The sequence below is a fragment of the Zingiber officinale genome, chromosome 2B, assembly GCF_018446385.1.
Source record: "Zingiber officinale cultivar Zhangliang chromosome 2B, Zo_v1.1, whole genome shotgun sequence".
Taxonomy (NCBI): domain Eukaryota; kingdom Viridiplantae; phylum Streptophyta; class Magnoliopsida; order Zingiberales; family Zingiberaceae; genus Zingiber; species Zingiber officinale.
In genome coordinates, this window is record NC_055989.1 from 125,288,029 (window position 1) to 125,312,509 (window position 24,481).

Genomic DNA, 24,481 nt, shown 5'->3' on the forward strand with positions numbered 1-24,481 from the left:
TTTGTTGTCTAATGTGTTGAATGAGTTTGCAGGAAAGTCTTAACTGCGATTAGGTGGGTGGAAAACCCTAAGGGGTGGTAACCCTAGGTCCTAGGGGTGGTAACCCTAGGGGGTGGAAAATCCTAAAGAGTGGTAACCTTAGATCCTAGGGGGTGGTAACCCTAGGTGGAGGAAAACCCTAAAGGACGGTAACCTTAGGTTCTAGGGGGTGGTAATCTTAGGTGGTGGAAAATTCTAAGGGGGGTAATCTTAGGTCCTAGGGGGAGGTAACCCTAGGTAGCGAAAAATACTAGGGGGTGGTAACCCTAGGCGAAAAGTCCAGTCGGTCTGGAGGACCGGACTGGCATCAGGTATGCTCTCTTGAGTGGAGTAGATGAGGACGTGAATAGTAGGCGATGGTTCGACCTAGGGTTTCTGGTCAGAAATTCGAAGTCAGAACCGGACAGTCCGGAAACTGTCAAAATATTTATGTTATTGTGCTTATTATGTGCTAACTTTGTTTTTCATAATATGTTGGTAGTGTGTGAACTAACATATTTTGTAGGGGAAAAAAAAGTAAAGTATGCCTTGGAACAGTACCCGAGGCACCCTCATGGAGCTTGGATGCGCCTCGGGTGCAAAGGAGAAGATGTGCGCGTGGCAAGCCTGGAGGTGCCCTCATGGAAGCTTGAGGTACCTCAGACAGGCTTGAAGGCGCCTTCAAGGGGTATGAAGGCGCCTTCAAGAGGATCAGCGAGGACTTCTTCAACGCTCATCCGCACGGCTGACTCGGCAGTAATGGAGGCACTCACAAGGGGCTTTGAGGTGCCTTCAACAGTCATTATATGCAGATCTCGACCAGCATCTCTATACAACAATTCCCAAGCGATCCTTCTTCCGAGTGCTGCTCAAGAGACATTCCAAAAGTGCTATAACAAGCCACCGACAACTCGGAGCTTTAGTTTTACAATTTCTAATTGTCGGTATAATTTCTAGTGCATTTAATTGTAATATTCAAGTGTATTCTTTTGCGACATTATAGTTGTTGCCCTCCAAAAGCGATCAACAATCGCGGGCTTTGGAGTAGGAGTCGTCCTAGGCTCCGAACCAAGTAAATACTTGGGTTCCTCTGTGTTGTGTTTTCTTATTCCGCTGCTCTTTACTCGTATGTTTTTCGAATATGAAAAGTGAAAGCCATGAGCGCTATTCACCCCCCCCCCCCCTCTAGCGCATCTCGATCCAATAATTGGTATCAGAGCGGGGTCGCTTCGATTTGGTGCAACCACCAATCAAGCATTCTTTCGTGGTGATTTCAGTTTTTCGGAGTCGACCGGAATCGGTATTATTATCGTCTTCCGATCTAGTTTTCTTTCGTAATCGGATTTGTTTCGAAGTTGGTGCAAACACCACTCGAGGTCGTGAAATATCTTTTCTTTTGAACTGCACTACTAATCCAGGATCAAGTCCTAGGACTCGTTTCTTTGTTTTCTTTTGTTATTGTGTGCTAGATCTTCAATGGCTCTCCAAGAAGGCTATAGCACCGCTCGCCCACCGCTCTTCACCGAAGATGACTTCGGTTACTAGAAGGGCTAGATAGAGGCGTATCTTCAGACTCAATTTGAAGTCTGGATGGTCATCAAAACCGGGCTCGAACTACCAACTGACGGCGCCGGCAAGCCAATTCCATACGAGAACTAGGACGCGACCCTGATCAAGAAAGTAGAAGCCAACGCCAAAGCGACCTACACCCTCCAATGTGGACTAACGAAGGAGGAGCTGAACCGCGTCGGCCCATTCTCAAGCGCCAAAGAACTATGGGAGAAGCTGATCGAATTACATGAAGGAACGTCCGACACTAAGGTAAGTAAGAGAGATCTGATTCTTAACAAATTGTATAATATTAAAATGCAAGAAGGTGAGACGGCTAACCAGCTCCATGCCCGGATACAAGATCTACTTAACGGACTCCACGTAATCGGACAAAGAGTGGAGAACCTTGACATCCTAAGGTATGCCTTAAACGCCTTTCCGAGGAATACCTTATGGGCATCCATGGTAGATGCTTACAAGGTTTCTAAGGATCTATCCTTAATCAAACTAGATGAATTATTCACAGAATTCGAATTGCATGAACATATTAACTCACGTTCAGCCGAGAAGTGTATAGGTTTGATTGCAGGTACTAGCAGAGCCCGTGAACCAAAAGAAAGATGTAGAACCAAACCGGAGTCCGAAAAAGGATCAGACTCAGAAGATGAAATTACTGCCAAGCTCATGAAACTGGTCCAAACGATATGCAAGAAAAAGAAAAAGGTGACTCAAATGAACACGAAAGTCAAGACCGGAGTTACTTGCTACGACTGCAACTAGAAGGGGCACTACAAGCTGAAATGTACAAATCAGAAATAACAAAAGAAGAAAGTGTTGAAGGCAACATGGTCCAAATCATCAGACGAGTTCGATGAAGAAGAACAAGCAAACTTCCTCACTCTACTAGTACTAGCATCTGTGGCAGAAACTGAGTCCGAGTCCGAGTCAAATATCAAGAGCAAATCAGGAACCGAGTCCGAGCGAAGCCACGGATCCGTATCCATTTTCGAAGGGCCTAACCCCACTGTAAGTTCCCTATTTGTATGTACTCAAGTAGATGATTTACAAAACTTAGTGTCTTATTTGTTAAAAAAATTGGCCAAATCCAACATTCGGGTCAAGTCACTCTAAAAGGAAGTAACATCCCTTAAGGAAGTGACTAACTCGAGTCCCTTAACTGAGCTAATTCAAATTGGAAATTCAACCCAAGTTCAACAACTTGAGGAAGAAAATTCCAATTTGAAAACTCAAGTTCAAGAACTCAAGGACACGTTGGAACAGTTTACTGTGGGTTCCAAGAATCTGGATCTGATTCTTGGAAAACAACGAGCCGTTTACAACAAATCCAGACTTGGATTTAAGGCCAAACACAAATTCAAATCGTATCTGTCAATTATAAGTAGATCAAATAGAAACATAGTTCAAGCATGGGTCCCCAAGTCGAACTTGATTAATTAAGTTTGACTTGGACACTATTGAGCCCCCAAGGATCAAGTCTATTACCTTAATAGACCATATCGAAACTATGATCCAGGGGGAGCCAATAGAAAGACCATTTTTAAAATTGGTTGATGATTGCTTTTATTGTTTTTATATAAATGCTTAGATTAGGTTAGATAAGGACTTAGGTATAATTTACACTTGAATGGTTAGTCCTAGGAGTTTCAAAAAGAAAATTAAATATATACTTTTTTTGAAAGGTTCTGTCTAGAAGTGGTGGATGATCTTATACCCAAGAAGGTCTAGTGCCTCGCCATAGCCTGGGAGTCGATCCTTGAAATGTGTATTTAATTGACTAATTGAAAAATCTAAGTCTAACTCACATGTAAATTAATCCTTAGATATAATCTAAATTAAAGTTAACCATCTCACAAAAATATATAAGGTTCCCTGATTGACAACTTGGAATCGGGTGAGATGGATCTAGGTTGAACTTAGTCTAATTAATCAATCTTAATTCAATTTAACTTAATTAATTTCAAAATCTTTCTTAAATATTATAATTAATTTTAAAATCATAATAATTAATTTTTAAAATCATAATTAATTTCAATTTATAATTAATTTTTAAAATCATAATTAATTTCAAATTATAATCAATTTCGAAATCTTACTTAATTTTTATAATTAATTTTAAGATCATAATTAATTTTAAAATCTTACTTAATTCTATAAATATTTTCAAATTATTTTTCAAAATGATCATTACTTTCACATCATTATAATTATCATAATTAATTTCAAAAAAAGTTAATTATCTTTAATTAATTTTAGTAAAAGTTCAAAAATCTTAATTTTTATAATTAAAATTTCAAATTATTAATTCTTAGAATCTTAATTTTCAGATCATATAATAATTAGTTTTCCAAATTATATTCAAAATCTTAATGACAATTAATTTTTAAAATCTTAATTAATTCTCAAATCATATTTTCAAATTATGATTACAAACTCAATTAATTTTTAATATATTTCCAAAATCTTTAAAATTTTAAATGCTTACTTATTTGGAATTCAAACTTATTTTTATAAATGTTGATAAAATTAACGACAACTCCATCTCATATGCACTCATAAGCTGAACATGCTTGATAACCTAGAATGAGTGAGATGAAAAATAAGGAAAATAAACTATAATCGTTAAGCTTTTGTTTCCCTTATATGCTTGGACTCTAGGATCCTAAGAATTTATTAAGGTATTAATCAAGGGGGAGTGAAGAGAGTCGAGCTAAGTTTTTAAAGGGTTTAAATTATTTCTAAAAATAAAATAAATTATCTTTGAAAAGACAAAAACCAAAAATTGGCTAATGTATTTTTAGGTATTGTTACAATAAAATATTTTTAAGTTAAGCTTTTATGAAATTATCTTTAAAGCTAAGTTTTTTACTTGATGAAACAATTATTTTCAAAAGTCTTTGGTAAAATCTAAGTATTTTCAAAGCTAAAAATTTAACTAAGTTTTTTTGTTGAAAAAGATAAGTATTTTTACAAGAATTTTCTTTTTCAAACTTAAGCGTTTATTAAACTACCTTTCAGCTAAGTTTTTAACTAAGTTTTAGCTGAGTAATTTTCAAAACTAACCTTAATTAGTTAAGGTAGTTTCTAAACTTAGCTATTTAGCAAAGTATTTTTCTCAACAAAATCATTTTTTAAAGCTAAATTCAAGCTAAGTCTATGTTTTCTTTACAAAGGATAAATATTTTTTAAGGCTAAGCATCTTTCAAACTAAACTATGATTTTATAAAAGTTATTGTTAAGCTAACTACTTAAACTTTTGATCAACTTTTTGAGACTAAACTTTTATTATATTTTGCTAATTAAGTCCTTAACTAAGCCTTTTATCGAGTTTCTGTTACTTAACTATTTTTTTTAAACTCCTTTCCAAAAGAAATCATTTTCAAAAATTAAGTTCATCTAAGCCTGTGTTGAAAAAAGTTAAATATTTCTAAATTAGCTAAGCATCTCTCAAAAGAAACTATTTCTCAAAGCTAAATTCAACTAAGTGCTACCATTCAGGGGGAGCGTAAACTTAAAAAGAATAATTATTTTTTCTTCTCCTTGTACTCTTTTTGATATATGACAAAGGGAGAGAGTATATAAAAGTCAAAGTTAATTAAGAATTAAGAATTTAAACATAAGGAGGAGCATAAGTTTTACAAATTTTTACATTCATGCTCATGTTTAAAGTTCTTAATTTAATATTTAAATTTTGTTATATTTTTACTTAACTTTGAACCGTGTTACCATAATAAAAAAGGGGGAGATTGTTGGTGCAGGAAACATCCGATGATTGAACCTATATTTTGATTATGACAAAGGGTTCAAGTTAAGTCATTTTGTTGTCTAATGTGCTGAATGAGTTTGCAAGAAAGTCCTAACTGCGGTTAGGCAGGTGGAAAACCCTAGAGGGTGGTAACCCTAGGTCCTAGGGGGTAGTAACCCTAGGGGGTAGTAACCGTAGGTGGTGGAAAACCCTAAGGGGCGGTAACCTTAGGTCCTAGGGGGTGGTAACCCTAAGTGGAGGAAAACCCTAAAGGGCGGTAACCTTAGGTCCTAGGGGGTGGTAATCCTAAGTGGTGGAAAATCCTAAGGGGGTAACCTTAGGTCCTAGGGGGAGGTAACCCTAGGTGGCGAAAACCCCTAAGGGGTCGTAACCCTAGGTTCTAGGAGGTGGTAACCCTAGGCAAAAAGTCCAGTCGGTCTGGAGGACCGGACTGGCATCAGGTATGCTCTCCTGAGTGGAGTAGGTGAGGACGCGAACATTAGCCGTCGGTTCGACTTAGGGTTTCCGATCGGAAATCGGAAGTCAGAACCGGACAGCCCGGAGACTGTCAAAATATTTATGTTATTGTGCTTATTATGTGCTAACTTTGTTTTGCAGGATATGCTGGTATTGTGTGAACTAACATATTTTGAAGGGACAAAAAAGCAAAGTATGCCTCAGATGAACAGTACCCCAGGCGCCCTCATGGAGCTTGGAGGCACCTCGGGTGAAAAGGAGAAGATGTGTGCGCGGCAAGGCTAGAGGCGCCCTCATGGAAGCTTGAGGCTCCTCGGATAGGCTTGAAGGCGCCTTTAAGGGGTATGGAGGCGCCTTCAAGAGGATCAGCGAGGACTTCTTCAACGCTCATCCGCGCGGTTGACTAGGCAGCAATGGAGGCACCGTCAAGGGGCTTTGAGGCGCCTTCAACAGCCATTATATGCAGATCTCGACCAGCAGCTCTATACAACAATTCCCAAGCGATCCTTCTTCCGCGTGCTGCTCAAGAGACGTTCCAAAAGTACTGTAACAAGCCACCGACAACTCGGAGCTTTAGTTTTACAATTTCTAATTGTCGGTATAATTTCTAGTGCATTTAATTGTAATATTCAAGTGTACTCTTTTGCGATGTTATAGTTGTTGCCCACGGAAAGCGATCAACGATCGCGGGCCTTGGAGTAGGAGTTGCCCTAGGTTCTGAACCAAGTAAATACTTGGGTTCCTCTGTGTTGTGTTTTCTTATTCTGCTTCTCTTTACTCATACGTTTTTCAAATACGAAAAGTGAAAGCCACGAGCGCTATTCACCCCTCCCCCCTCTAGCGCATCTCGATCCAACAAAGGGCAGATAACACAAATAATGTTGTCTTTTTATACGATGGCATGTCAAATAATGACTACATTATACAAAATCTAAAGTTCTCAGCATCTTTCCTTTTTGAGGGTATAAATTGCAACAAAAACTATTAGAAAATTAAATTTCAAGGAATCATACTAAATAACAAATACAACACTTCTAAAACTTGATGCAACGGTTACTCCAAAAGAACCGTTGTAACAATAGTTAGGACAACGGTTAAATGAACCGTTGTAAAAGAAAATATTTTCACAATGCTTGGCACAACGGTGCATAAATCATTGTCGTTGTGATAATAAGACAACGGTAAAAATCTTTGTCTATGAAATTATTAACGTTGTATTTTTCCCCCTCCTTAAAACTCATGCATCGGGAACACACACCAAAAAAAAAAAAAAAACCTGAACCTTGCATCTATTTAATTTTTGTACACAACAATCACCATCCGCATCCCTTTCAAGAAAATATGCCAAAAGGGTTGCTTGGTATACACTTGTCATGCTATGACTAACCAGTGGTTATTTCTCTGCCAGTACAAGTAAGGTTCTTCTCCTTTGTTATTATTTGTTGTCTATTGGCAACTATTTGATTCTTTTCTATATTTTGTTCATTCTTGAGTGCTCACCTTGTCTTAACCATAATTGTTGTCCTTTATATTCTTACTTGGTGACAACTAAATTTGTTTAATTTCATTGTTCCTTATCTCTATGTAATTAGCTTCTCTCATTATTTTAATTACTTCTTTTTAGGTTTTCTTCCTAGTAGCTTCTTCATGTATGTGGTTACTCTTTCATCAGCTCTTTTTCTTCTTCAAAAGCATGCAATGGTTGTTTCTTTAGCTGTTGTTGGAGTGAGCATAGGCTAGCCATTATCTATTTTAGTTTTTCTTCTAGTTACTTTCTTTTCATTAACAAAGGGATGCTTCAGAAGAGTATTTTTTATCAGGGCTATTGACCTCTTTACTTATTCTTGTTGTTAGAATTTTTCGGGCCACGAAAACCGCTTTTCGCGTCGCGGAAACCCCGAAACACCCTAGCCAAGGATCCCGTGCAAAGAAAAAAAAATCCGATTCGAAAAATTCCACGTATTTATATCATGCTTAATACCCGAATATGTTAGATCTACTCCTAGATCTATAGTTTAAAGAAAAACTACCTTTGATGCGTGCCCTTCGCTTATCCCGCTCAACCAAGGTTGAAGTTGGATCTAGAGGGCACAAAGTAGAGCCCCTCTATATGTGTCCACACAAGCAATTAGGTGGAGAAGATGACCGAAAACAAGGTGTGCTAGCACCTATGTGGTTTTCGGCCAAGAAGAGGAGGAAGAGAGGGAGAAGTTGCCAAGAGCACCAAGGAAGAGGAAGAACCAAAAATTTAATTCAAAAAATTCAATCAATCCACCATATCATGTGGCCGGCCACATAAATGTCATTAAGTGGGCAATTAATGCTCTTAATTGCCCCCTTAATGTGACCGGCCACTCATGGGTAACCTCCCATGAGGTGGCAAGCATGAGGTGGCATGGTGATGTGTAGCATCCCCATTGGTTCTCCCATGCCACCTCATCAAATGTGGTGGCATCCAAGTCAAGTCAATATTGACTTTCAACCTTCCTAATTTGGCCAAAGTCAAACATGACCAAATTAACTCCCTTAATTGATTTATCCAACATTTGGATCATACTTGAGTCTAACTCATAGTCAAGTCAAACTTGTGGATTTAGGTCAAGTCAAACTTGCCTTTTATAGACTTTCCATATTTAGCCAAGTCAAACTTGACTTCATCTTTCCTCTTGGTTCATCATATGAACTAGTCTCCATCTATTGCTCTATGTGTGTGACCCTATAGGTTCTTGTCAACGTTGGCAATGTCCCTAAATCCAATTAGGGACATAAGCAATGAGAGGTATCTAGCAACACATCATTGCTACCCAAGTTACAAGAATGTTGAGATCCAACATCACCAATATGACTAATAATTGTGACTCTCACAATATGTGACATTGTCCTTCTATCCTTGATATCTAGATTGATCTTATATGAGGCATAGACCGTGTCATCCTCCAATCAATCTAAGTGTCTTGAACTCCAAGTAGACTCACTATAATCAAATAAGCGCAATATCACATATTGCCTTATTTGGGCATGGCCATGCACTTAGTGATCTCACTCTATCAAGACTATGATATCACTCCTGTAATATAGGAGGGATAGATCCCATCTACATCACTCACATCCCTCCGCATAATTTGTTACATACCCAGTAATCGCCTTTATAGTCCACCCAGTTACGGGTGACATTTGACGAAACCAAAGTATATAACTCCTTATGTAGGGAACCATGGTGACTTCAGGTCTAAGGACTAAAGTCATACTAATAGTCACTTGAGAAAGTATATGACACTCATATAACGATCCATGATACTTTCTCATGGCGGGTCATTCAGTATACATTCTCCAATGTATACCCATGTGTCAACTTGATATCTCATATCCATGACTTGTGAGATCAAGTCATCATGTTGACCTACATGCTAGTCTCAATGCATTAACATTGTCCTTCTATGTTAATACTTGACTAGGAATAATTAAATGTAGTGTTCTCTATATCATCTCACTATCGATTCAACTAATCGATTGATATAGATATGAACCTACTACCCTAGGACATTATTATACTTATTTATATAGCACAAATACACACAAGTATAATAATCACAATGCCTTTATTTATATATCCGAAATATATGTACCAGAATATGATACAAAGAGTCCAAAAAGTAACCATCACATGATTGGCTCTAGGGCTCTCACTAACAATCTCCCACTAGCACTAGTGCCAATCAGTAGTATCTAATACCCAATGACCTAGTGTGACCATCATGCTTAGTCCATGCCAAAGCCTTGGTCAAGGGATCTGCGACGTTAGCCTCTGTGGTACTGCAAATCTTCACATCTCCTCGATCGATGATCTCGAATGAGATGGAAGCGCCGTAGTATATGCTTTGTCCGCTGGTGTGAGCGAGGTTCCTTAGCTAATAGCTCCATTGTTGTCGCAGAGAGCTCTACGGATCAGATATGCTAGAACCACCCCAAGCTCGAAATGAACTTGCGGATCCAAGCGCCTCCTTTGCTGCCTCGATGCAGAATATACTCAACCTCCATTGTAGAATCGTGTCCCTTGAACTCTTCCACTCACACTCCACCATTCAAGCGAACACGAACCACGATCGCGATCCGTAATCATCCGTCGGTTTGGAAGCTAGCATCGGTGTAACCCTTTACAACTAGATGCTCATCACCTCCAAATATCAAGAAATAATTCTTAGTCCTTCTCAAGTACTTAAGGATATTCTTGACCGCAATCCAGTGATGCTCACCTGGATCTGACTGGTATCTGCTCGTCATGCTCAAAGCATACGAGACATCGGGAGTACATAACATGGCGTACATGATAGATCCTATGGCCGAGGCATAGGGGATCTTATCCATGCGGTCCCTCTCCTCTCTAGAAGAGGGACTTTGAGTCTTCGAAAGACTCACACCATGTGACATCGGCAGATTTCCCTTCTTGGAATTCTGCATGGCAAACCGAAGTAATACCGTGTCAATGTATGTATTCTGACTTAGGCCAAGCAATCTCTTAGATCTATCTCTATAGATCTTAATGCCTAGAATGCAGGCTGCTTCACCTAAGTCCTTCATTGAGAAACAATTCCCTAGCCAAGTCTTCACAGACTGTAGCGAGGAAATGTCGTTCCCAATGAGAAGTATGTCATCCACATACAATACGAGGAAGACAACTGTGCTCCCACTAACCCTCTTGTAGACACAGGGTTCATCTTCGTTCTTGATGAAACCAAACTGTTTGATTGCATCATCGAATCAAAGATTCCAGCTCCGAGAGGCTTGCTTCAGACCATAAATGGCCCTATGCAGCTTGCATACTCTGCTAGTATGCTGTGGATCTACAAAACCCTCAGGCTGTGTCATGTACACATCCTCGAGGAGGTTTCCATTCAGAAACGCTGTCTTGACATCCATCTGCCAGATCTCATAATCGTGGTAGGCTGCAATAGCAAGCATAATCCGAATGGACTTAAACATCGCTACTGGAGATAAGGTTTCATCATAGTCAATACCATGAATCTGCTTGAAACCTTTAGCTACCAGTCTACCTTTATAGGTATGAGTAAGTCCGTCCATGTTAGTCTTTCTCTTAAAGACCCACTTACACCCAATGGGTTTGACCCCTTCAGGTGGATCAACCAAGGTCCAAACTTGGTTGGTGTACATGGAATCCATTTCAGATCTCATGGCTTCTAGCCATGACTCAGAATCTGGGCTCATCACAGCTTCCTGATAGGTGGTAGGCTCATTCTCAATGAGCATAACGTCATCCTGGTCAGGCAAGAGAAATGAGTATCTCTCAGGCTGACGACGTACCCTATCAGACCTGCGAAGAGGTAGGTCTACATGAACAGGTTGTTGTTCCACAACTTCTTGTGCAACAATCTCATCATCCACAACTCTTTGTGGTTCCTGTTCAGTATCCATCAATGGCTCAGTGTTTTGGTCGTTGTCTTGAACTTCTTCAAGATCGAACGTACTCCCACTAGTTTTTCTAGAAACAAAGTCCCTTTCTAGAAATACCCTAGTTTTAGCCACAAACACTTTGTGTTGACTGGGAATGTAGAAGTAATATCCCTTCGTTTCCTTGGGATATCCTATAAAATAGCACTTATCAGATTTGGGTCCTAGTTTGTCCGAGACTTGAAGTCGAACGTAAGCCTCACAACCCCAAATCCTCATAAAAGACACCTGTGCATCTCTCCCAGTCCATATCCTATATGGTGTCTTTATCACAACCTTGGATGGAACACGGTTAAGTGTGAAGGCTGCTGTGTCTAGAGCATATCCCCAAGAGGATATATAAAGATCTGCGTGACTCATCATAGATTGTACCATATCTAATAGGGTATGATTCCTCCTTTCGGATACACCATTCCCCTGTGGTGTTCCAAGAGGAGTGAGTTGGGATAGAATCCCACACTCAGCTAGATAGTCACGAAACTCATGGCTAAGGTATTCACCACCTCGATCTGATCGAATTATTTTAATACACTTGCCTAGCTGGTTTTGTACTTCATTCATGAATTCTTTGAACTTTTCAAAGGATTGTGATTTATACGTCATGAGATACACATAACCATATCTACTGAAGTTATCAGTAAATGTAATAATGAAGTACCTATAAACCACCTCTGGTAGCGACAATGAATGGGCCACATATATCACTATGTATAAGTCCTAAGATGTCAGTCGCTCTCTCGCTATGTCCACTAAAGGGAGTCTTAGTCATCTTGCCTAGAAGGCATGACTCACATGTCTCATATGATTCAAAATCAAATGAGTCCAGCAAACCATCCTTATGGAGCTGGGACAAGCGACTCTCGTTTATGTGGCCTAGGCGGCAATGCCAGAGATAGGTTGGGTTCAACTCATTTGATCTCAACCTCTTGGTACTCACGTTATAGATAGGGCTCTCTAAATCTAGAATATAGAGGCCATTCATCAGATGTGCACTACAATAGAACATATCTTTCAAATAAACAGAACAACATTTGTCCTTTATTATGAATGAAAAACCTTTATTATCTAAACAGGAAACTGAAATAATATTCTTTGTTAGTGCAGGGACATAACAACAATTATCTAGTTCCAATACAAGCCCAGCGGGCAGAGATAGAAAATATGTTCCTACAGCAACAGCAGCAACCCTTGCTCCATTGCCTACTCGTAGGTCCACCTCGCCCTTTGCCAATGTCCTGCTACTTCTCAGCGCCTGCACATTAGTACAAATGTGAGATGCACATCCAGTATCTAATACCCATGATGTAGAAATAGAAAGGTTGACTTCTATAACATTTATACCTGAAGTAGAAGCCTCGCTTCTTTTCTTCTTAAGATCCTTCAAGTAGATCTTGCAGTTCCTCTTCCAGTGCCCTGTCTGACCACAGTGGAAGCAGGTAGCATCCTTTTGCACCCCGCCCTTGGGTTTGAGTGCTGAAGAGCTGGCTTTGCCCTTGGTCTGGGTCTTACCCTTATCCTTGGGCTTCCACTTGCCCTTACCCTTGCCCTTTTGTACCATCAGGACGGTACTGGTCTTGGTAGTGGTGAGATTGGGCTCAGCAGTTCTCAACATGTTGAGCATCTCGGGCAGTGGTTTGTCTAATTCGTTCATGTTATAGTTCATGACGAATTGACGGTAACTTGCCAGCAACGATTGCAGGATCAAGTCAGTGGCCAGCTCTTGGCCCAATGGGAACCCCAACCTCTCTAGGTTCTCGACGTACCCAATCATCTTGAGTACGTGAGTTCCTACAGGGGTTCCCTCTTTCATCTTACATGAAAAGAGGGCCTGAGTCACTTCAAACCTCTCATGCCTGGCTTGCCCTTGATATAATTGCTTAAGATGGCCAATCATATCAAAGGCATTCATGTTCTCGTGTTGCTTCTGAAGCTCAGAGGACATGCAGCATATCATTAGGCACGACACGTCTAACGCATCGTCTTGATGCTTCTGATGAGCATCCTTAATGCTACGGGCGGCAGAGGCTGGTGGTGCTTCAGGAACTGCTTGCTCCAGAACATACAGCTTACGTTCCTGCATGAGGACTATCCTCAGGTTCCTGTACCAGTCCAGGAAGTTAGCTCCTGTGAGCTTGTCCTTCTCAAGGACAGATCGTAGGGAGAGAGTGTTCGCGTTTGGTGACATGGCAATCTAAAACATGCAGAGAATCAATATCATATTCTATCATCTAATTAGGCCTTTAATTAAATGATGCTCCCACTGAATTTTGTGGGACAAGATCCACATCATACTACATCTTGAGTCAGCTTTGGCTGAATCACCCAAGACCTAGTATGATCGGTAGGTAGCTAATTACCAATTACATCTCCATGCAACTCTTGTTTATAGGATCAAGATTTAACTTTTACAAATAATCTTGAGTTAGCTTTGGCTAAATCGCCCAAGATTATTTATAAACGTGATCTTGTCCTACCTTTCCAACTATTGGAATACGCCTATAGCTTCACTCGATCCAATTGAGCTTTGCCAGCTACTCAATCTAATTGAGCTCAATCTAACCCGAGCGTGATAGGCGGGACCAAGGTTGTCCCTCCGCATCCTACCAAGATTAAATGCGTTGCTCTGCTTTGGCAGATACGACAATCGCATATGATCGAGGTAGTGATGGGTATCATGGCCCGGTAGGCGTTTACGAGTTGATTTCGATTTAGATCTAATCTAATCGACGATGTGCATCATATTTAGGCGTAAATTAAATCTAATTTAAATCCTAAATGTGTATTGTGCACATCAAGATGTGGTTCCCACATCACATGTGCATCACATACACTCATGCATATTCTATTCTACACAAACATGCATCACATACACATAAGCAAAAATAAAATATATACATTTAAATTATGTGATTGGTCATGGCCCTACTAGGATCCTCTCTAGCCAAAGAGAAGATCCAATGGTCATCCTAGGGTCTAGGTGGCAGCTTCTCCAAGCTCCTCCTTCCGATCCCCATGTGTTGCCGGCATGCTCCCGCGAGTCCGTCTTCTCCGGAATTTCGTCATCTTCAAATTTTGTACATTACAAAATTTATACTCGAGTTACATTCGAGTCTTAAAACTAATTTTTACAGAAATAAAATAATGGAAAAAGGCAACACGCAGGTCGCATCCACAATACAGCACACACAACACATGACGGCACGCAGGCCGTATTATGAATTACACGCATAATTTTTCATAAAAAATTTTGGGACTTGGGCCATGACCAACACATACTGTACATAATTCAGAATTGTGTTTTTTTTTTTTTTTTATTTAAAATTTTTCTACTGATTTTTCTGAATTTTTGAGTCCCTTCTCCACGGCGGTCCCGCTAAGCGGGTTTCGGGCGTAATCGCGGGACAAGGCCCCTTGCGGGGTTAGGGGCAGCGCCCCTATTCGCGAAATAACCTTCGCGAGTGTCCTCTTGCGATTATACAGCGCCCTTACCCGCTGTCCCAAAATCTATTTGGGTGAAACTTGCCGTTTCGGAGAAATTTTTCTCGGTGACAAAAGTGTACAAGTGCTTCGCACTCGTTCTTTCGCCTCTACGAGAAAAATACCCAAAAATTCCTAAAATTTAGAAAAATCACAGAAACTTAAAAGCATCTAAATTTTGTATCTAATACAAAAATAAATAAATACGTGCTTCGCACGATGGCTCTGATACCACTGTTAGAATTTTTCGGGCCACGAAAACCGCTTTTCGCGTCGCGGAAACCCCGAAACATCTTAGCCAAGGATCCCGTGCAAAGAAAAAAAATCCGATTCAAAAAATTCCACGTATTTATATCATGCTTAATACCCGAATATGTTAGATCTACTCCTAGATCTATAGTTTAAAGAAAAACTACCTTTGATGCGTGCCCTTCGCTTATCCCGCTCAACCAAGGTTGAAGTTGGATCTAGAGGGCACAAAGTAGAGCCCCTCTATATGTGTCCACACAAGCAATTAGGTGGAGAAGATGACCGAAAACAAGGTGTGCTAGCACCTATGTGGTTTTCGGCCAAGAAGAGGAGGAAGAGAGGGAGAAGTTGCCAAGAGCACCAAGGAAGAGGAAGAACCAAAAATTTAATTCAAAAAATTCAATCAATCCACCATATCATGTGGCCGGCCACATAAATGTCATTAAGTGGGCAATTAATGCTCTTAATTGCCCCCTTAATGTGGCCGGCCACTCATGGGTAACCTCCCATGAGGTGGCAAGCATGAGGTGGCATGGTGATGTGTAGCATCCCCATTGGTTCTCCCATGCCACCTCATCAAATGTGGTGGCATCCAAGTCAAGTCAATATTGACTTTCAACCTTCCTAATTTGGCCAAAGTCAAACATGACCAAATTAACTCCCTTAATTGATTTATCCAACATTTGGATCATACTTGAGTCTAACTCATAGTCAAGTCAAACTTGTGGATTTAGGTCAAGTCAAACTTGCCTTTTATAGACTTTCCATATTTAGCCAAGTCAAACTTGACTTCATCTTTCCTCTTGGTTCATCATATGAACTAGTCTCCATCTATTGCTCTATGTGTGTGACCCTATAGGTTCTTGTCAACGTTGGCAATGTCCCTAAATCCAATTAGGGACATAAGCAATGAGAGGTATCTAGCAACACATCATTGCTACCCAAGTTACAAGAATGTTGAGATCCAACATCACCAATATGACTAATAATTGTGACTCTCACAATATGTGACATTGTCCTTCTATCCTTGATATCTAGATTGATCTTATATGAGGCATAGACCGTGTCATCCTCCAATCAATCTAAGTGTCTTGAACTCCAAGTAGACTCACTATAATCAAATAAGCGCAATATCACATATTGCCTTATTTGGGCATGGCCATGCACTTAGTGATCTCACTCTATCAAGACTATGATATCACTCCTGTAATATAGGAGGGATAGATCCCATCTACATCACTCACATCCCTCCGCATAATTTGTTACATACCCAGTAATCGCCTTTATAGTCCACCCAGTTACGGGTGACGTTTGACGAAACCAAAGTATATAACTCCTTATGTAGGGAACCATGGTGACTTCAGGTCTAAGGACTAAAGTCATACTAATAGTCACTTGAGAAAGTATATGACACTCATATAACGATCCATGATACTTTCTCATGGCGGGTCATTCAGTATACATTCTCCAATGTATACCCATGTGTCAACTTGATATCTCATATTCATGACTTGTGAGATCAAGTCATCATGTTGACCTACATGCTAGTCTCAATGCATTAACATTGTCCTTCTATGTTAATACTTGACTAGGAATAATTAAGTGTAGTGTTCTCTATATCATCTCACTATCGATTCAACTAATCGATTGATATAGATATGAACCTACTACCCTAGGACATTATTATACTTATTTATATAGCACAAATACACACAAGTATAATAATCACAATGCCTTTATTTATATATCAGAAATATATGTACAAGAATATGATACAAAGAGTCCAAAAAGTAACCATCACATGATTGGCTCTAGGGCTCTCACTAACACTTGTAAGGGCATAAGGATAAGGACACTGACTATTGACCCCCAGCCCATCTCTTTCAAATTATCAGTAGTTCAACAATCTCTAACATTGGCCATGAATTTTTTTTGGAAAATTTTTTGCCAAGTTGTTTCATTGTTTGATGATTTGTATTGCTATAGAAGATGGCCATCCTTAGTATTTAATCTGCTGAAATATAATATTTTTGGAGGTGGTCAGAGTAACTTATATGGAACTAAAGGATTCTCATTTTACTTCAGGAATTGATTTAACAACTTCAATATCTATTTTATTCTTGCATTACTTTTCGTGCCATTTGTCCCTGTTGTGAAGAGGAAATATGGCCCTGAACTGTTGATTGTTGTCTCTCCCGTGTATATTTGGCTGGACTTCATGTCATTACAAGCTCACAATGAAGAAAGGTATTGTTCATGAAGATTGATTACTTTGTTGATCTCATTAGAAAATTGATTCTCTATAAAGCTAAACATTTAAGAATTCCTTTGGTCTTAAACAAGTTTAGAATGATTTCGCCTAAGCCATTTTATACTCCATTCCAATTTTCTCTCAGTTAAACTAGATCATCTCATCTCAACTACTTGTTCTCCTTTTCTTACATGTTTATCTAGGTTTAGAAATAATTTCAGTCCTTAGTTGTATATGATACTTACTATCTTGTCTAACATCACATACATATCTTCATCGAGTATATGTAAGCAAATTATAAATGCACATCTTAATTTAGGTTTTATGCTAAAATTAAAGAAATATTGAGTGGATTAACAAAGGTAGGTGAGAAGTTCTCCAACCGAGATATTATGATGAAAGCCTTCAATGCTTTCCCAAGAACCACAACTTGGAGCTCAATTGTAGATTCATTCTACATTTCAAAAGACCTAGAGAAATATTCTCTAAATTAATTCTTCTCAACAATGGAGTTCCATGAAACTAGAGTTGAAGAATTATATGGAGAAGTTCATAGATCAAGAGGAGTAGCCCTTGTGGCAAACAAGGGAAAGGGCAAGAAGAAGAAGTTTTCATCCCCACCATCCTCCGACTCTGAAGAATCAAGCGCCTCAATGGATAGCGATCAAGAGGCGTATATGGTAAGAAAAATGAGAAGAGCATTTACGAATTTTTCCACTAATAAATCTCATGCTAGGAGAATTCAAGAGGCAAGAGTAGAACAAGGAGGGTCATTTGCTACAATTGCCAAGAAGAAGGACACATGAGGGGTCAATGCCCTCTCTTGAAGAAGAAGGACACATGAGGGGTCAATGCCCTCTCTTGAAGAAGAAGGAAGAGAAGAAGAAGACAAAAGAAAAAGGGAAGAAACTCAAAAATCTAAAGGCAACATGGGATGATCCATCATCATCAAAGGAAGAAGAGAACCATGTATCCCATTTTTCTCTAATGGGAGTTGATGACTTTGCCTCCACCTCATCTGAAAATGAAGAAGGAAAGAGCTCAAGTGAAGAAAAAGGGAGCTCAAGTGAAGGGGGAGGTCAAACTTTAGATTCAGACTTTTTGGTAAGTCGTGTATATAATCTACCCACTCATACTTTGGTTAAAATTATTTCAAGTATAAATGAAGATTTGTTTAAGGCTAGAAATAAAAACAAATCCTTGAAAAATAAGATTAGTATTTTAGAGAAAAATTAGAATCCATGTCTTATAAGTTAAATAATTCCTCTAGTATGCATGCTTCTTCTAGTTTAAATGATCCATGTTAAGACGAAGAAAATAAGGAATTAAGGGAAAAGGTAGAATACCTTAGTAAAACCCTTGAAAAATTCACAATTAGCTCCAATATCTTAAGCATGATCATTGGGAGCTAAACGGCAAGTTTCAACAAAAAGGGATTAGAATACAATGAACCTAAAAATGAGAAAGCTTATCATTGCTTACTTGCTAGGGGCAATCAAAAACAAAGACCATAGATAGGAAATGGATCCCTAAGGGGTATTTGGTTAACCTGATTAGGAAGAACTCCTATTGGATAACAAAGTCAATCCTCAAGGGTAGAGAATTTTTGGGTTAGTCAACCATTAAGGTCATATTTTAAATTTTTTTGAAAAATAGTTGACTTTAGACCTTAAGGGGGAACACTTAGTATTGATAAAAATTTATGATAAGAAGGGCTAAGTAGAGGTTACCTTTATTTCATCTCACAATGACTTGCATTACATTTCTAAACATCTCATAATTCACTTATGCTTATGGCATATTGTTGAATCATGAAATGTGTCAAAATAGTGGTCATAGACCAACTATGGGGAAAGTAAATGTTTTATTAATAGACATCTTGCTTATAGATCATAGTTGGACATTTTAAATGTTTTAAAAATAATTCTATGTTTTATTTATAGTGGCATAGTTATTTTGAAACATATGAATTAGAATAAGATTTCAAATTGATACACAATTGAATGTTTTCAAGGTTTTTAAGCTTTTGTCAAAACCTCAAAAATATAATGAATTTTCATAAAAATATATTTTTCCTAGTTAAAGGGCATTATAAGAAATATACGTTCAAAATTTCATGATTTTTCATATTTTTTATAATTTTTTATGTATTTCTAAAATTGACTTCAGAAAGTTGAAATTCGGTATGACTCATGCTAGTCGACTGCAACAGTTAGCAGTCGACTAGTAGCTATTTTTTAACACTTACAGAAATTGGTATTAGTTAACTTAGTCCAAATTTGATACCATGGTATGTATAATTATTTGGTACAATCTTTTTGATGGTGTCAAAGAGCGAGAAATGGAAAGTTTAAGTTAGAAACTTATTTCTCCCATTTTATGCAAAACTTGAAAATTAAGTGTTAAAGCATATGTTAAGTGGGAGCTCAGATTTATGCTTCAATGTTTACACTTTGCTTTCAATTTTTCAAGTATTCTTTATGCCTAAATTAAATATATTGTCGCACATCAAAAAAGGGGAGATTATAAGTGCAATTGACCTAGGATTGATTAGGTATGATCATGGTTTTGATGTGTGTGTCAAAGAGTTTAAATTAGACTTTCATATTAGTTTGATATATGTATTTTGAGTCATGCAGGACTTGGTGAAACACACATGAGGAGCTTGGTGCGGTCAATCTTGAAAAGCTCATCCTATGACTCGGGTCCTTTAGATCAGTGAAGGATGGTGCATCCAAGGGACCGACGGATGAGGAGCAAACTGTTGGTTGCTACACCTGGATTCCATTCTGTTTCTCCTGTATAAAAATTTGTACAACCACAAAACTTAACCTAGCTACCCATGTGCTCTACTGAAGTTAAACTTGGATTGCAAACGATGCTTAACATTATTAATCCAATGTAACACCCCACCCTCCTCACTACTAGTCTGTAAGGGTGGAGCGCTACTGGACTACTAACTTAACATAATTAGAGTTGTTCACATGTAAATATCAATACATAAAATTCTAAAAATATTGTAATTAGTGACAGCGGAAACATGAATAATTTATCTCTACATTCTACTCCAGCATGTATACACAACTAAAACATATCAATCTGAACATGCTAAAAAAAACATATCTATTAATCTGAACATGCATGCAACATTAACACAACTCAATAGTGATACTAATATGCATAGCAATTCTAATGAGAAAAATTCTAAATACATAAAGTCATTTTATGAATTAAATCATCTACATGAATAAACAATCTCAATAGTCTAAATACAAAATATCTTAATAAAATCTTTAACTAAATCCCAAGGCTTCTATAGTCCAGGCATCACACATCCATCCACACCTCCTTGTCACCTTCCTTCGCTATAGCTTTTCCTTTCCTTTATCTGCAGTAAGAGGAAATGCAACTATAAGCAAAATTTCTTAGTAAGCGCTATCTAACTCACAAAACTCGAATAAGCATGTGAATAAGAATAAATCTAAAACTGAATGCTTTGAAGGAAATACTACACATGCTCATCTAATAATAGAGGAATCAAACATACTGAAATGCTAAACATGTAAAGCTGCTTATGCTCATCTAACAACAGTATGAAAATCTAAACAACATGCTAGCATATCAGGAACTAAACTTGCTGAACTTTAAACTTATGTGAAGCTTATTTCACTTGTTTAAAATCTTATACTTTTATACTTCAAAATAATAATCAATTCTTTCTTGGGCCCAGGCGTAGTACCATTGCGCGCTCCCTAGTAAAACTGAGGTAGCGAGCCACCAGTTCTACAAGGGTAAAGACCTTGGTCTTACCAGGGCTAAGACCTCGGAATTGGTCACCTGGATTTGTTTAACGACAACCTCGGAAGTCGGGTACTAGCCCCTTAAAGTAAAATACTTATTATCTTCTAATTCTCCTAGTATAGAATGCCTCGGCATTTCTTCAAACACTAGGCGTGCCTTTGATCCTCAACTTCTGGAATTTGGAATCAAATCAAGACCTTGGTCTTTTCTTGCTTATACTTCTCACAAAATCATTTATGAATTCATATAAAAATCTGAAACCATGCTAAGAAACTATTCTTTTAACAATTGGTTTTAGGTAGCAAGAAATCCAGACTGAAATCGAAAACTGCAATGCTAATCATAATAGAGTTCAAGCTTTATACGGTAACAAAAGAAATTAAACCGCATGCATGCTTAGAAATGAAAGGTTGTCCAGGCCTGTTAAAATAACAAGAACTTGCATTGAATTATTGAGCATCACAGAAAAGCCTAAACTTTCGTACTTGAATCAAACAACATGATCTAATCTGGAATACTAAGCCAAAATCACAAACTGAAAACTAAATCTGCAGGGATAAACATAAGCCAATCATGCCCATTAAGGTAACAAGGGAAACCTAAATCTGTGCTACTAATGAATCACACATGCATTCAAAACTAAAATAGAAACTGCTCAAACTTTAAAAGAAACCCCACGGCATGCTCACCAAACCATGCAGCAGTGTATACCCATTGCAATTTGAAAGAAATTGGCTACTGGAAACCAACTCAAGCATAACCAATCCTCATTCTCAGTGCCACAGCAAGAAGAACAGAGGATACCAAGACACTACACATAGCCACCCAACTAAAAACATGTTGAAGCTTAAAACCTATGTGAAACTTATTCAAAACTCTTACTTTCATTGAGCAATAGAGATCTTTAAACATGCTACAGCAGAAATGCAAAGGAGAAAGCAATTCCTGAAACTACCTTTAAGCCTCTAACAAACAAATTCTGCATAGCATAATCCGAAAGCCCCAAAAGAAAGCCATATCCCTAGCAACCACAATTCTTAACAACATGTTTCAAAAGCCAAAAGGAAACCTAAATCCTTAGCAACCGAAATTCTCTATAGCATGTTCTATAAACGAAAAGGAAACCTAAATCAAAGCTCGAAACTACCCTTGCTACAGGTGAGTAGCGCTTACCTTAGTGTTCATGGACTTACAACCGAAGAAAGGCAGCTAGGGCTTCGGGAAAACTCAATCTCTCGGCCTCTGCTTCGTGCTTACGGCTTCTCCTCAACGAGAGGATCACAACCGTGTAAAGAACCCACGAAATTAACCCCTCGTCGGCCGTCGGAGACGAACCCTAGGTTCGGCTCTGTTTTCGCTCGAGCAGATCGCCATCGCACGCAGAAGAGGAGAGGAGAAGAAATTAGGTCACGACAAATTAATCCCTAAGTTCTCCCTTTATAACTCCAATATTATGTTAACTATCTACCACATAAATATATTTCACCATCTCTTTTAAATAGTATGGCCCTACTGGGTTCTTGGTCATCACGCTTCGCTTAAGTCTCGGTTCGGGTCGGAGGTCGCGGGTTCGAACCTCGGCCGAACTTTTTTTTTTTGAAACTTCTTCCTTTTGGTAAAAATACCAAACGAACTCCAAAAATTACATAAAAATACTCTAAAAATTCCTAAAAATCTCTAGAATATTTCTAATGCATTTCTAAATATTTTTAACCACTATTAAAATTCGTAATGAGGAAATTTGGGTTGTTACATCCAAGTTGCTCTTCAGAAGTTAAACTTGAATTGGAAACAATACTTAACATTTTTACTCCAATTCTAACCGATATGATCTTCCTAAGTTAAACCATATTAAAGAAGTTGATTAAATATCTATTTCAAAGACTGGCTTCCCGGTTAAACATGGTGAGGCACTAGGCCTTCTTGGTTATAGGATCATCCACCACTTCCTAGACAAAGTCTTTCAAAGAAATTGGATATTTAACTTCTTACAGTAACCCTAGGCTTAACTACAGAGAGCACAATAGAAACACAAGATCGAAACGCAAAATCGAAATACAAAATCGATAGCATGAAATCAAAACATAAAATCGCTAGCCTCTTGTGTTGGTGTTTCAGAATCCATGCAAAGAAAACTAACTAATTAATTCGAAGAGGAAACCATTACTTCGTTATACCTTTCTTTGTAGCTAAAGACCTCTTGATCTTCTGTTGTATTTCTCTCCTCCTCTTAGACGTTGTGTGGGCAACGATCTACCAAGATGGAATCCACCCGAACCACTTCTTCTCCTCCAAGACTCTCGTGCCACCAAGGTATGACAAAATAGGAAACTACATTCTCTTCTTCTTCTCCTCCAAGTAGTCGGCCACCAAGGAGATGGAACTTCTTTGATGTGCCGCCGACCTTGAGATAAAGAAAACAAGGAGAAAGAAGAGAAGCAAGGGTCGGCCACCAAGGAAAAGAGAGGAAGAGCTAAGGTTGTGTGTACTCTCATGAGGCACCCTCTACCTCTCTTTTATAATCCTTGGTGAATGAAAAAAAGGAAAGTATTTTAAACAAAATTTAAAACTTCCTTATTTGTGCCCTCCCCTTTTAAAAAGAAAATTTTAACAACAATTAAAATCTCTCTCTTTTAAATTTCCTATTGTACATGGCAACAAAAGGAAAGTTTTAAAATTAATCTCTCTCTTTTAAATCATGTAGACATCTACAAAAAAGGAAAGATTAAAATTAAAACTTCTCTTTTAAATCATGGTTACAAAAAATGAAAGTTTTATCAAAAATTAAAATCTCTCTTTTAAACTACAAATAAGGAAAGATTTTAAAATTTTAAAACTCTCTTTCAAAACCATGAGGATGGCTATAAAAGGAAATTTTAAAATTAAAATTTCTCTTTTAAAATCCCTTCATGAATGGCTATAAAAGGAAAGATTTTAACAAAATAAAATCTTCCTTTAATCCTAGTGGTGTGGTCGGCCCCATGCTTGGACACCAAGCATGGTTTGGCCGGCCACCTCTTGGGCTCCAAAATTATGCTTGGCCGACCCCCTTTGCTCCAAGCAAGGATGTGGCCGGCCCATTACTTGGGTAAGAAGTGGACTTTATGGATACAAGGATTTATAGAGGCTACAATAGGGACCGAGAGGAGAAATTGATTTTGGTCTCCCGATGAGCTTGAGCTTCCTGTGTTCACCTCGAACACTCAACTCAAATTCATCAATAATAACTCATACCACTAAAAAGTTATTATTGAACTACCGCACCAATCCCAAATTACATTATGGACTCCTTCTTATGGTGAGTGTATTAATCTCCCTGTGTTTAGGATATCGAATGTCCATTAATTAAATGAGTTACTGATAACTCACTTAATTAATATCTAGCTCCAAGAGTAGTGCCACTCAACTTCATTGTCATGTCGGACTAA